Source organism: Nycticebus coucang, chromosome X, assembly GCF_027406575.1.
Source record: "Nycticebus coucang isolate mNycCou1 chromosome X, mNycCou1.pri, whole genome shotgun sequence".
In the NCBI taxonomy this organism is placed as follows: domain Eukaryota; kingdom Metazoa; phylum Chordata; class Mammalia; order Primates; family Lorisidae; genus Nycticebus; species Nycticebus coucang.
In genome coordinates, this window is record NC_069804.1 from 112712008 (window position 1) to 112724766 (window position 12759).

Consider the following 12759-nt stretch of genomic DNA (forward strand, 5'->3'; position numbering starts at 1 on the left):
TATGAGCTATGATGCCATAGCACTCTACCAAGTGCGACAAAGTGAGACTTTGTCTCAAAAAAAAAGTTTTTTTTGTTTTTGCAGTTTTGGGCCGGGGCTGGGTTTGAGCTCACCACCTCTGGCATATGGGGCTGGCACCCTTCTCCTTTGAGCCACAGGCACCACCCCCAAAATAGTTTTTTATTCAAGTATGCAATTTAATATGCACATATTAAGTATGCCTCTAATGTCAGATATGGCTAGAGTTATTTCTTTAGTATGGTAAGTCTAGATAGACAGCACCATTCTAAAGGAATCATTATGGAAGCAGCAGTAACTTCATAGGATGATTTAAAGCAGCAGTCCCTAACCTTTTAGGCACTAGAGATGAATTTCATGGAAGACAACGTTTCCACAAACCAGAGTGGGAAGACGGTGGTTTCGGAATGATTTAAGTGCATTGCATTTATTGTGTACTTTATTTCTATTATTATTACATTGTAATATATAATGAAATAATTACACAACTCACCATAATGCAGAATCAGTGGGAGCCTTGAGCTTGTTTTTCTGTAACTAGACAGTCCCATCTTATATTTACAATTGTTCTCCAGTGCTACACCTCAGATCATCAGGCATTAGATTCTCATAAGGAGTGCTCAACCTACATCCCTTGTACATACAGTTTACAGTAAGGTTCATGCTTCTATGAGAATCTAATGTTGCCACTTATCTAATAGGAGGTAAAGCTCAGGCAGTGATATGAGCAATATGGAAAACAGCTGTAACAATAAATGAATCTTTGCTTGCTTGCTGCTGCTCATTTCCTGCTGTGCAACTTAGTTCCTAATAGGCCACAGACCAGTACCAGTTTGTGGCTAGGCAGGGGTGGGGTGGGGGTAGACTGCAGATTTAGGGTACCAGTAATGGAAAAAAAAACAGTACCCTAAAATCCAGCCTTGATATTTTGTGTTTTACAGCAAGCAGCATTTGTGTTTTACAGCAATATTTTGTGTTTTTTGATATTTTGTGTTTTACAGCAATCCTAAGAAATGCACCCAACCAGCAACTGTAATCCTAGGCTCCAAACTAGATCCTGTGGCCCCAGGCTCCACACTGGACTAAACACTAGGCTCCAGACCTGTCTCTGTGACCCCAGGCTCTTAGAGGACCCAGGACCCAGGCCTACCTCAGAAAACCCAGGGTCAAGGCACTCCCTAGGAGATCCTGGTGCCAGAATAGACCTTTTGGACTCAAGTTGCAGGTCCATCCCACTTGTCCCAGGCATCAAGCCCATCTAGTGCCAAGTCAGCCTCCAGAGACTCAGGCTCTAGGCCCATCCCAGTGGACCTACATACCAGGCCCATCCCGGGCTTGGCTAGCCTCTATAGGCTCAGGCTCAATACTTATCTCAGTCCTAGGTCTGCCCATGTGTACCTAGGCTTCAGGCTGGTAACCAGGCCATCCCTTAAAATGAAATCAACAGGTCTACCAAGTGGATTCAGGGCTAACGCTGAGTACCCAAGGACCAAGCCCACACATTTGCTGACCTAGGCACTGGGCCAGCCTGCTCAAGGATTTCAGCAGCAAGCCAACCCATGTCACACAGGCTGCCCAGAATTTTGCCCCCACAGGGGCTGATTAGTGAAGGGCTTTCCTAGACAAAACCAGTCTGAAAAGAGTGGAGTAAGTCCTTACTTCTTTAAATGTGCAGACATCAGTGTAAGGCAATGAGAAACATAAATCAAGGAGACATGACACCATAAAAAGAACACAATTTTTTAGTAACTGACCCCTAGGCAAATTGTCTGACAAAGAATTAAAAACAAGTGCTTTAAAGCATCTCAATGAAGTAAAAGGGAAGAGGAGAGAGTGGGGAGGGGAGGGGAATATAGGAGGAGGGAGGGCATTTGGGAGGACCTCACCTAATGTGCATGATGCAATGGTACATTTCAAAACTATTAAGAAATGACTATAATTGTGATGGATGTGTTACTCAGTTCAATGTAAGCATTTCACATTGTGTATCGAACAGTACCCTGAACCCCATCAATGCATCAATGTACAAAGTTATGATGTAATAAAAAATAATTTAAAAAGTCTCAATGAATTTCAAAACAAAAAAAGCAGAGAAACAATTCAATGAAATAAAGATGACCAAAATTAGAAATTTAATAGAGAGATTATTCTTTAAAAAACAAATATACATTATGAAATATAATGAAATAAATGAAAAATGCAGTAGAGAGCATCACTAGGAGAACTGATCGAGCATAAGAATCTGTGAACCTAAAGATATGCTTTTTTTGGGGGGGGGATTCATTGAGGGTACACAGAAGCAGGTTACATTGATTGCTTTTATAGAATAAGGACCCTCTTATATTTGTGCCCCACCACCAAAAGGTGAACTCTACCCCTTGACCCCCACACCCTCCCTCCTTCCCTTTCTCAGTTCTCCCCATCCCCCACCCCCACTGTGTACTAGGACCTTAATTGTCCTCACATCAGAACTGAGTACATAGGATTCTTATTTCTCCATTCTTGTGATGATTTGCTAAGAATAATGTGTTCCACATTCATCCAGGTTAATACAAAGGGTATGAAGTCTCTCTTTTTTAGTGGCTGAGTAGTATTCCATGGTATACAAATACCACACCTTGTTAATCCATTCTTGAGTTGGTGGACATTCAGGCTGCACTAAACTGCAGCTCACTTTATAATCGCCAAAATGTGGAAACAGACTAAGATATGCTATTTTTAAATACATAGTAAGAGGAGAAAAAAAGAAAGAATGAATGAAGAAAGCTTATGGGATTGATGTGAGAGCATCAAAAGAGCAAATGTTTTGGTTATAGGAGTTTGCCAAAGAGAAGAGAAAAACAAAGGGTTATAAAGATGATGATGATGATGATGATTATAGCTACTGTTTTTGGAGACAGAGTCTCAGTTTGTTGCCCTTGGTAGAGTGCCATGGCATCATAGCTCATGGCAACCTCAAGCTCTTGGGGTCAAATTATTTTTCTTGCCTCAGCCTCCCAAGTAGCTGGGACTACAGGCACCCGCCACAATGCCTGGCTATTTTTATAGACAAGGTCTTGCTCTGGCTCAGGCTGGTCTCTAACCTGTGAGCTCAGGCAATCCACCCACCTCAGCCTCTAAGAGTGCTAGGATTACAAGTGTGAGCCAATGCACTTGGCCTGGGGTATAAAGATTATTTAGAGAAATAATAGCAAAAAAGTTTCCAAATTTAAAGCAAGATATAAATATCCAGGTATAGGAAGGGCAAAGGTCTCCAGATTCAATCCAAACAAAACTACACAAAGACATATTATAATCAAATTGTCAATAATCAGAGACAAAGAGAAGATCCTGAAAGCAGTAAGAGAAAAGAATTAAATAACATATAAAGGAAGTCCAATGAGGCTAGTAGCAGACTTCCAAGCAGAGGCCTTACGGCTCAAGAGAGGGTGGAATAATATATTCAAAATGCTGGGGGCTGGGTGCGCTGGCTCATGTCTGTAATCCTAGCACTCTGGAAGGCCGAGATTGGGTGGATTGCCTAGCTCAGGACTTGGAGATCAGCCTGAGCAGGAATGAGACTCCATCTCTAAAAATAGTGGGGCATTGTGGTGGATGCCTGTAGTCCCAGCTACTCCAGAGGCTAAGGCAGGAGAATCACTTAAGCCCAAGTATTTGAGGTTGCTGTGAGCTGTGATGCCACAGCACTCTACCTAGGGCAACATAGTGAGACTCTGTCTCAAAAAAAAAAAAAAATGCTGAAGGACAAAAAAACCCTGCCAACTAAAAATATTGTACCCAGCAAAACTGTCCTTCAGAAATGAAGAAGAGATAAAAGACTTTCCTAGACAAACAAAAGCTGAGGGAGTTCATCACCACCAGGCCTATCTTACATGAAATGCTAAAGGGAATTCTTAAAGCTGAAAAGAAAAGATGGTATTTAGTAACATGAAAACATATCAAAGCATAAAACTCACTGGTAAAAGTGAGTCTACAGTCAAATTCAAAATACTCTAATAATGTAATGGTGGTATGTAAATAACTTTCATTGGTAGTATAAAGGTTAAAAGACAAAACCAATGAGGATACTAAGAGCTACAATAATTTTTTAAGAGATACACAGTCTAAAAAATGTAAAATTATGAATGGAAGAAAAAGTATCCAATGTACTCAGCCTTACTATGAAACTAATTTATGGCTTTCATATGACAGCTATAACCCAACTATAACCTAAGAATATGGGGAAAGGAGAAAGGGAGGGGAGGGGAGAGGGGAGGATGTGTGAAGGGAGGGTAGTTGGTGGGACCACATCTACGGTGCATCTTACAAGGGTACATGTGAAACTTACTAAATGTAGAATATAAATGTCTTAACACAATAACTAAGAAAAAGACAGGAAGGCTATGCTAACCAGTGTGATGAAAATTTGTCAAATGGTATATAAAACCAGTGTATGGTGAAAAAATGTAAAATTATGATCAAAAATATAAAATGTGTGTCAGGGGATAGTAAAAGTGTAAAGATGTTTATGTGATCAAAGTTATTGTCAGCTTAAAATGTAAAATAGCCTGTTATGTTTTTGTAAACCTCATGGTAACCACAAGGCAAAAATCTATCTATACACACAAGACAAAAAGGAAGGAATCAATGTATACCACTAAAAAAAAAAATCAATCACAAAGGAAAACAGCATGAGAAGATGAAAGGAACAAAGGATCTACAACACAACCAGAAAACAATTAATAAAATGACAGTAGTAAGTCCCTACATATCAATAATTAGCTTCAATGTAAATGGAATAAATTCTTTAATTAAAAGATACAGAGTAGCTGAATGAATAAAAAATAAGACCACCAAGGCCAGGCATGGTGGCTCACGCCTGTAATCCTACCACTCTGGGAGGCTAAGGCACATGGATTTCTTGAGCTCACGCATTCAAGACCAGCCTGAGCAAGAGTGAGACCCATCTCTAAAATAGCTGGGTCTTGTGCAGGTGCCTGTAGTCCCAGCTACCAAGGAGGCTGAGGTAAGAGAATAACTTGAGCCCAAGAGTTTGAGGTTGCTGTGAGCTATCATGCCACAGCATTCCACTGAGGATGACAAAAGTGAAACTCTGTCTCAAATAAAAAAAAAAAACAAAAGACCAACCATATGATGCTACAAGAGGCCCACTTCAACTTGTGAGGACACATGTAAACTGAACATGAAGGGTTAGAAAAAGATATTCCATGAAAATGGAAACCAAAATAGAGCAGGAGTAGCTATACTTCTATCAGATAAAACCATTAATAATATTTGTTTTAAAATTTATATTCAATATCTTCAACTAACTTAACTGCCAATACCACCAAATGTAGTAAAAAGGCTTACTTCAAAAATTTAATATTCAGGATGAGAATAACTATAATTAGAAACATGTACAAAATGATTTAATAAATAATTATTAATTTATCCCTCTCTTACGGAGTATGACCTCTCAATTATTTCTGAGGTTGTTTTAAAATATATGATTTATTTAACTTCGACTCTAACATCAGCAATGTAAAGAGGTTAACTAAAATGTATTTTGGGATTTCCCTTGATTCAGAATTACCTCCTATGTGCAATCTAAGTATAGTGGTAATGTTTTTGAATCTCCCATTAATATCTTTAAAAAGTGGGCTTTAGGACAAGATGGCAGACTGAAGCCAGCTTTCAACAGAGGCTCCCGTCCAGAAGGAGAGTTAAGGGACAGGAATTTAGTAAGTATCCTGGTGGACTTGAGCCTCACCAAGAGAGAAGGTTGAAGAACGCACATCAACACCGCTGAGGCAAGCTGTGATCACAAGGACGCAAACAAAAGGTACAAAATCCACCACCAAGCGGACGGGAGTCCCCCTCCCCCATGAGACCGGCTCAAGAGCCCCACAATTAAACAAGCGGGCAGAAATTAAAGGCCCTCCCACTACACTCCACGGGAGAGACCTTCTAAAAACTGGACCTACCTCCCCTACTGGGGTGCCGTGGCGTTCTCCTGCCAGGCATAAAACTGAATAAAACTTTGGGAATCCTTCGCCGGCAACCCTCCAGGCGCTCCCCTCCCACCCACTGAGGTCTGGAGGCCTGTCCCCCAGGAGTTCGGATCCTTGGGTGATTTCTCAAGGGGAGTGGACAGTCCCCGAGTTGCGACTGGTCAGCATTGACTCTGAGGTGCGCGAGTGAGGAGAGGGCACCGGGCTGAGGGGGAGTCACGCCTTGCGGCACTTCCCTGCGGTGCAGTGCAGCAACCCTCCCCGGGCAACATTACGGGGCACAAGACTGAATAAGACTCTAGCTTCCCCACTGAGAGCTGAGAGCCCCTACTCTCACTCGGGGTCTGAGGGCCTATCCCCCAGGAGTTCGGATCCTTGGGTGATTTCTTGAGGGGAGTGCACAGTGCCTGAGCTGCGTCAGGTCAGCGCTGACTCTGGGACACGTGAGCGAGGAGAGGGCACTCTGCTGAGGGGAAATCAAGCCTTGGCGGCACTTCCCTGCGGTGCAGTGCAGGAGCCCTCCCCGGGCCGTATTGTTGTGAAAAACTGAATGAAACTCTAGCTTCCCCCCCCACTCCCAATCGGGGTCTGGGGGCCTATCCCCCAAGAGTTCTGATTCTTGGGGGATCTCTTGAGGGGTGTGGACCCAGCACAAACTGTGGCCACTCAGTGCTGACTCTGGGGCGCGAGACAGAGGAGAAAAGGGTCGCCTGAGTGCCCACACCAGAGCGGCAGTTCCCTGGAGGTAGATCAACAGCCATTTTTTCTTTAACGGCAGAACGCTCACTTCTGGATATTCTGAGGCCACACCCCCTGTCTCCCTGGGCATCCAGAGGAGGCCACCGGTGAGCGGGGGATTTCCTGACACTGCTCACAAACCCGTGAAGCTTCCAGGACGGGGCCGACCCAGAGAGGTGATCGGACGCAAACCTCCAACAGCAAAGACGTTTGAACTCAAAACAGCCTGTCTTCTGTAGGCGATTTCGACAGGAACAGAGACAGAACCCCGCAAAGTTGTCTGTTCTGTTAGCAGCATTCATCAGGGACGGGGCTAAGCCTGAGTGAACACCTCCTTCCCATCACCTGCATCAAACACTCGAAGATGTCAGGCCCCATCTCCTCCTGCTAGATAGCGGCAGTCTGTGGGGGCCTGGCAGACTTCCTTGCGATTCAGGCAGGTGCAAACCCCTGGAGTGTCTGTTCACTGCAGGCAACTGGGTTAGCCATCTGCAGAGATACCAGTGACTGGGTCCGACGGAGGGGCAAAGTGGGGAAGGAGATGTCAACCTTCCTAGACTGCTCTGTTTGCTGGGTGGCTCCTCCTGACTCCACGCTGCACTGGGGTGAGCCATGTCAAAGGAGTCACCAGGCCCCTGAGATGCAGTTCCCAGAGACCTCTTGAACTCTCCCACCCGAGACAGGTGCCGATTGAGACAGTTGATTTGGACCTTTTGAACTGGGCTAATAGACTGAGGACTTTTCAGGCAGTGCCCTGGGTGTGCGGTTGTAGGAATGTTTGATTCTCCTTTTCCAACTGGGGCCAGAGGTGGGCAGGCGGGGTGACTTAATTGCTGATTTTTCCACACAGCTGAGACTTCAAGCCAGAGTAGAAGTTGCAATAGGATAGAACAGAAACCAGCTGAAAACAAGACAGAACCACTTTGCTCCACCACACCAGACAGGGCCCCAGTTTCTCAGGCCACAACACTGTACGGGCCCTCGATAAAACCCCAAGGGAAAAACCAAAGGGAGTAAAATAACCATAGTGCGGAATCAGTGGAAAAACTCTGGTAACATGAATAACCAGAATAGATAAACCCCCCCAAGAAAAGATACGGCAGATGTGATTGAAGATCCCATTCATAAACAACTGGCTGAGATGTCAGAAATTGAATTCAGAATTTGGATTGCAGACAAGATTAATAAAATGGAATTAGGAATTCGAGGAGAAATTCAAAAATTGTCTCAAGAATTTAACGAATTTAAAGACAAAACCACCAAAGACTTAGACACACGGAAGCAAGAACTTACAGCACTCAAAGATATGAAAAACACAGTAGAATCCCTCAGTAACAGAATGGCGCAAGCAGAAGAAAGGATTTCTGACATTGAAGATAAAGTCTTCGAACGCTCCCAATCTCTCAAAGAGGAAGAGAAATGGAGAGAAAAAACGGATCACTCACTCAGAGAACTCTCAGATAATTCGAAAAAAAGCAACATAAGAATTATAGGGATTTCTGAGAACGATGAAGTGGCCTCCAGGGGCACGGAGGCCCTTCTCCATGAAATTATGAAAGAAAATTTTCCAGACATGCCTAGAGAATCTGAAATTCAGATAGCAGACAGCTTCAGAACCCCAGCACGATTCAACCCCAATAAGTCATCCCCCAGACATATCATAATTAGCTTCACTAAAGTTAACATGAAAGAGAAGATTCTCAAAGCAGCCCGGTGAAAGAAAACTATAACATACAAAGGTAAGAATATTAGAATAACTGCAGATCTCTCTGCTGAAACTTTTTAAGCCAGAAGAGGCTGGTCATCAACTTTTAATCTCCTAAAGCAAAAAAACTTTCAACCCAGGATCTTGTATCCAGCTAAACTGAGTTTCATCTATGATGGAGAAATTAAATACTTCAATGACATTCATATGTTGAAAAAATTTGCCATAAGTAAACCAGCTCTTCAGGATATTCTCAGACATATCCTCCACAATGACCAACCCAATCCTATACCACAAAAGTAAACTCACTCAGAAACTTCGGATCAAAATCCAACTTCCACACTGGCGAAAGGATTAAAAATGTCCACTGGACCTTTGAAAAACTCGATACCCAAAATTCCACCAGACTTATCAATACTCTCCATCAATGTGAATGGCTTAAACTGTCCTCTAAAGAGGCATAGGTTAGCTGACTGGATAGAAAAACTCAAGACAGATATTTGTTGCATACAAGAGTCACATCTCAACTTAAAAGACAAATACAGACTCAGGGTGAAAGGATGGTCATCCATATTTCAGGCAAATGGTAATCAGAAAAAAGCAGGTGTTGCAATTTTATTTGCAGATACAGTAGGCTTTAAACCATCAAAAGTAAGGAAGGACAAGAATGGTCACTTCATATTTGTTAAGGGTAATACTCAATATGATGAGATCTCAATTATTAATATCTATGCACCCAACCAGAATGCACCTCAATTTATAAGAGAAACTCTAACAGACATGAGTAACTTGATTTCCTCCAGCTCCATAATCGTCGGAGATTTCAACACTCACTTGGCAGTGTTGGATCGATCCTCCAGAAAGAAGCTGAGCAAAGAAATCTTAGATTTAAACCAAACCATCCAATATTTAGATTTAGCAGACATCTACAGAACATTTCATCCCAAAAAAACTGAATACACATACTTCTCATCAGCCCACGGAACTTACTCCAAAATTGACCACATTTTAGGTCACAAGTCTAACCTCAGTAAATTTAAAGGAATAGAAATTATTCCATGCATCTTCTCGGACCATCATGGAATAAAACTTGAATTGAGTAACAACAGGAATCTGCATACCCATACAAAAACATGGAAGTTAAATAACCTTATGCTGAATGATAGCTGGGTCAGAGATGAGATTAAGAAAGAAATCGCCAATTTTTTGGAACAAAATGACAATGAAGATACAAACTATCAGAACTACTGGGACACTGCAAAGGCAGTTCTAAGAGGGAAATTTATAGCACTGCAAGCCTTCCTCAAGAGAACGGAAAGAGAGGAAGTTAACAACTTAATGGGACATCTCACGCAACTGGAAAAGGAAGAACATTCCAACCTCAAACCCAGTAGAAGAAAAGAAATAACCAAAATTAGAGCAGAATTAAATGAAATTGAAAACAAAAGAATAATACAACAGATCAATAAATCCAAAAGCTGGTTTTTTGAAAAGGTGAATAAAATAGATAAACCTCTGTCCAACCTAATCAGGAAAAAAAGAGTAAAATCTCTAATATCATCAATCAGAAACAACAAAGATGAAATAACCACAGACTCATCAGAAATCCAAAAAATCCTTAATGAATATTACAAGAAACTTTATTCTCAGAAATATGAAAATCTGAAGGAAATAGACCGATACTTGGAAGCACGCCACCTTCCAAGACTTAACCAGAATCAAGTGGAAATGTTGAACAGACCCATATCAAGTTCAGAAATAGCATCAACTATACAAAACCTCCCTAAAAAGAAAAGCCCGGGACCAGACGGTTTCACGTCAGAATTCTACCAAACCTTTAAAGAGGAATTAGTACCTATATTACTCAATCTGTTCCAAAATGTAAAAAAAGAAGGAAGAGTACCCAACACGTTCTAAGAAGCAAACATCACCCTGATCCCCAAACCAGGAAAAGACCCAACAAGAAAAGAAAATTATAGACCAATATCACTAATGAATATAGATGCAAAAATATTCAATAAGATCCAAACAAACAGAATCCAGCAACACATCAAAGAAATTATACATCATGACCAAGTTGGTTTTATCCCAGGGTCTCAAGGCTGGTTCAATATACGTAAATCTATAAATGTAATTCAGCACATAAACAAATTAAAAAACAAAGACCATATGATTCTCTCAATTGATGCAGAAAAAGCTTTCGATAATATCCAGCATCCCTTCATGATCAGAACACTCAAGAAAATTGGTCTAGAAGGGACTTTTCTTAAACTGATAGAGGCTATCTACAGCAAACCCACAGCCAATATCATATTGAATGGAGTTAAATTGGAATCATTTCCACTCAGATCAGGAACCAGACAAGGCTGCCCATTGTCTCCATTGCTTTTCAACATTGTAATGGAAGTTTTAGCCACATCAATTAGGGAAGAAAAGGCGATCAAGGGTATCCATATAGGGTCAGAAGAGATCAAACTTTCGCTCTTCGCAGATGATATGATTGTGTATCTGGAAAAAACTAGGGACTCCACTACAAAACTCCTAGAAGTGATCAATACAGCAGCGTCTCAGGTTACAAAATCAACATTCATAAATCGGTAGCCTTTATATACACCAACAGCAGTCAAATTGAAAAAGCAGTTAAGGACTCTATCCCATTCACAGTAGTGCCAAAGAAGATGAAATATTTGGGAATTTACCTAACAAAAGACGTGAAAGATCTCTATAAAGAGAACTATGAAACTCTAAGAAAAGAAATAGCTGAAAATATTAACAAATGGAAAAACATACCATGCTCATGGCTGGGAAGAATCAACATTATCAAAATGTCCATACTACCCAAAGCAATATATAATTTCAACGCACTCCCTATTAAAGCTCCACTGTCATATTTTAAAGATCTTGAAAAAACAATACTTCGTTTTATATGGAATCAGAAAAAACCTCGAATGGCCAAGACATTACTCAGAAATAAAAACAAAACAGGAGGAATCACACTACCAGACCTCAGACTTTACTACAAATCGATAGTGATCAAAACAGCATGGTATTGGCACAAAAACAGATAAGTAGATATCTGGAACAGAATAGAGAACCAAAAGATGAATCCAGCTACTTAACGCTATTTGATCTTTGACAAGCCAATTAAAAACATTCAGTGGGGAAAAGATTCCCTATTTAATAAATGGTGCTGGGTGAACTGGCTGGCATCCTGCAGAAGACTGAAATTGGACCCACACCTTTCACCATTAACTAAGATAGACTCTCATTGGATTAAAGATTTAAACTTAAAACATGAAACTATAAAAATACTAGAGGAGAATGCAGGGAAAACCCTTGAAGAAATTGGTCTGGGTGAGTATTTCATGAGGAGAACCCCCCAGGCAATTGAAGCAGCTTCAAAAATACACTACTGGGACTTGATCAAACTAAAAACTTCTGCACAGCTAAGAACACAGTAAGCAAAGCAAGCAGACAGCCCTTAGAATGGGAGAAGATATTTGCAGGGTATATCTCTGACAAAGGTTTAATAACCAGAATCCACAGGGAACTCAAACGCATCAGCAAGAAAAAAACAAGGGATCCCATCGCAGGCTGGGCAAGGGATTTGAAGAGAAACTTCTCTGAAGAAGACAGGCACACGGCCTTCAGACATATCAAAAAATGCTCATCATCTTTAATCATCAGAGAAATGCAAATCAAAACTACTTTGAGATATCATCTAACTCCAGTGAGACTAGCCTATATCACAAAATCTCAAGACCAGAGATGTTGGCGTGGATGCGGAGAAAAGGGAACACTTTTGCACTGCTGGTGGGAATGCAAATTAATACATTCCTTTTGGAAAGATATATGGAGAACACTCAGAGATCTAAAAATAGATCTGCCATTCAATCCTGTAATTCCTCTGCTGGACATATACCCAGAAGACCAAAAATCACAACATAACAAAGATATTTGTACCAGAATGTTTATTGCAGCCCAATTCATAATAGTTAAGTCATGGAAAAATCCTAAGTGCCCATCGATCCACGAATGGATTAGTAAATTGTGGTATATGTATACCATGGAATACTATGCAGCCTTAAAGAAAGATGGAGACTTTACCTCTTTCATGTTTACATGGATGGAGCTGGAACATATTCTTCTTAGTAAAGTATCTCAAGAATGGAAGAAAAAGTTCCCAATGTACACAGCCCTACCATGAAACTAATTTGGGACTCTCACATGAAAGCTATAACCCAGCTACAACTTAACAATAGGGGGAAGTGGGAAAGGGGGGGTGGTGGGTAGAGGGAGGGGGATCGG

The 12759-nt window shown here is 41.3% G+C and overlaps 1 protein-coding gene across 1 annotated transcript in view; it reads right to left on the bottom strand.

The window, feature by feature from the left end:
* ZMAT1 (zinc finger matrin-type 1) overlaps nucleotides 1-12759 on the bottom strand; it is a 56292-nt gene that overhangs the window by 21624 nt on the left and 21909 nt on the right. The gene's annotated exons all lie outside the window — the stretch shown is intronic.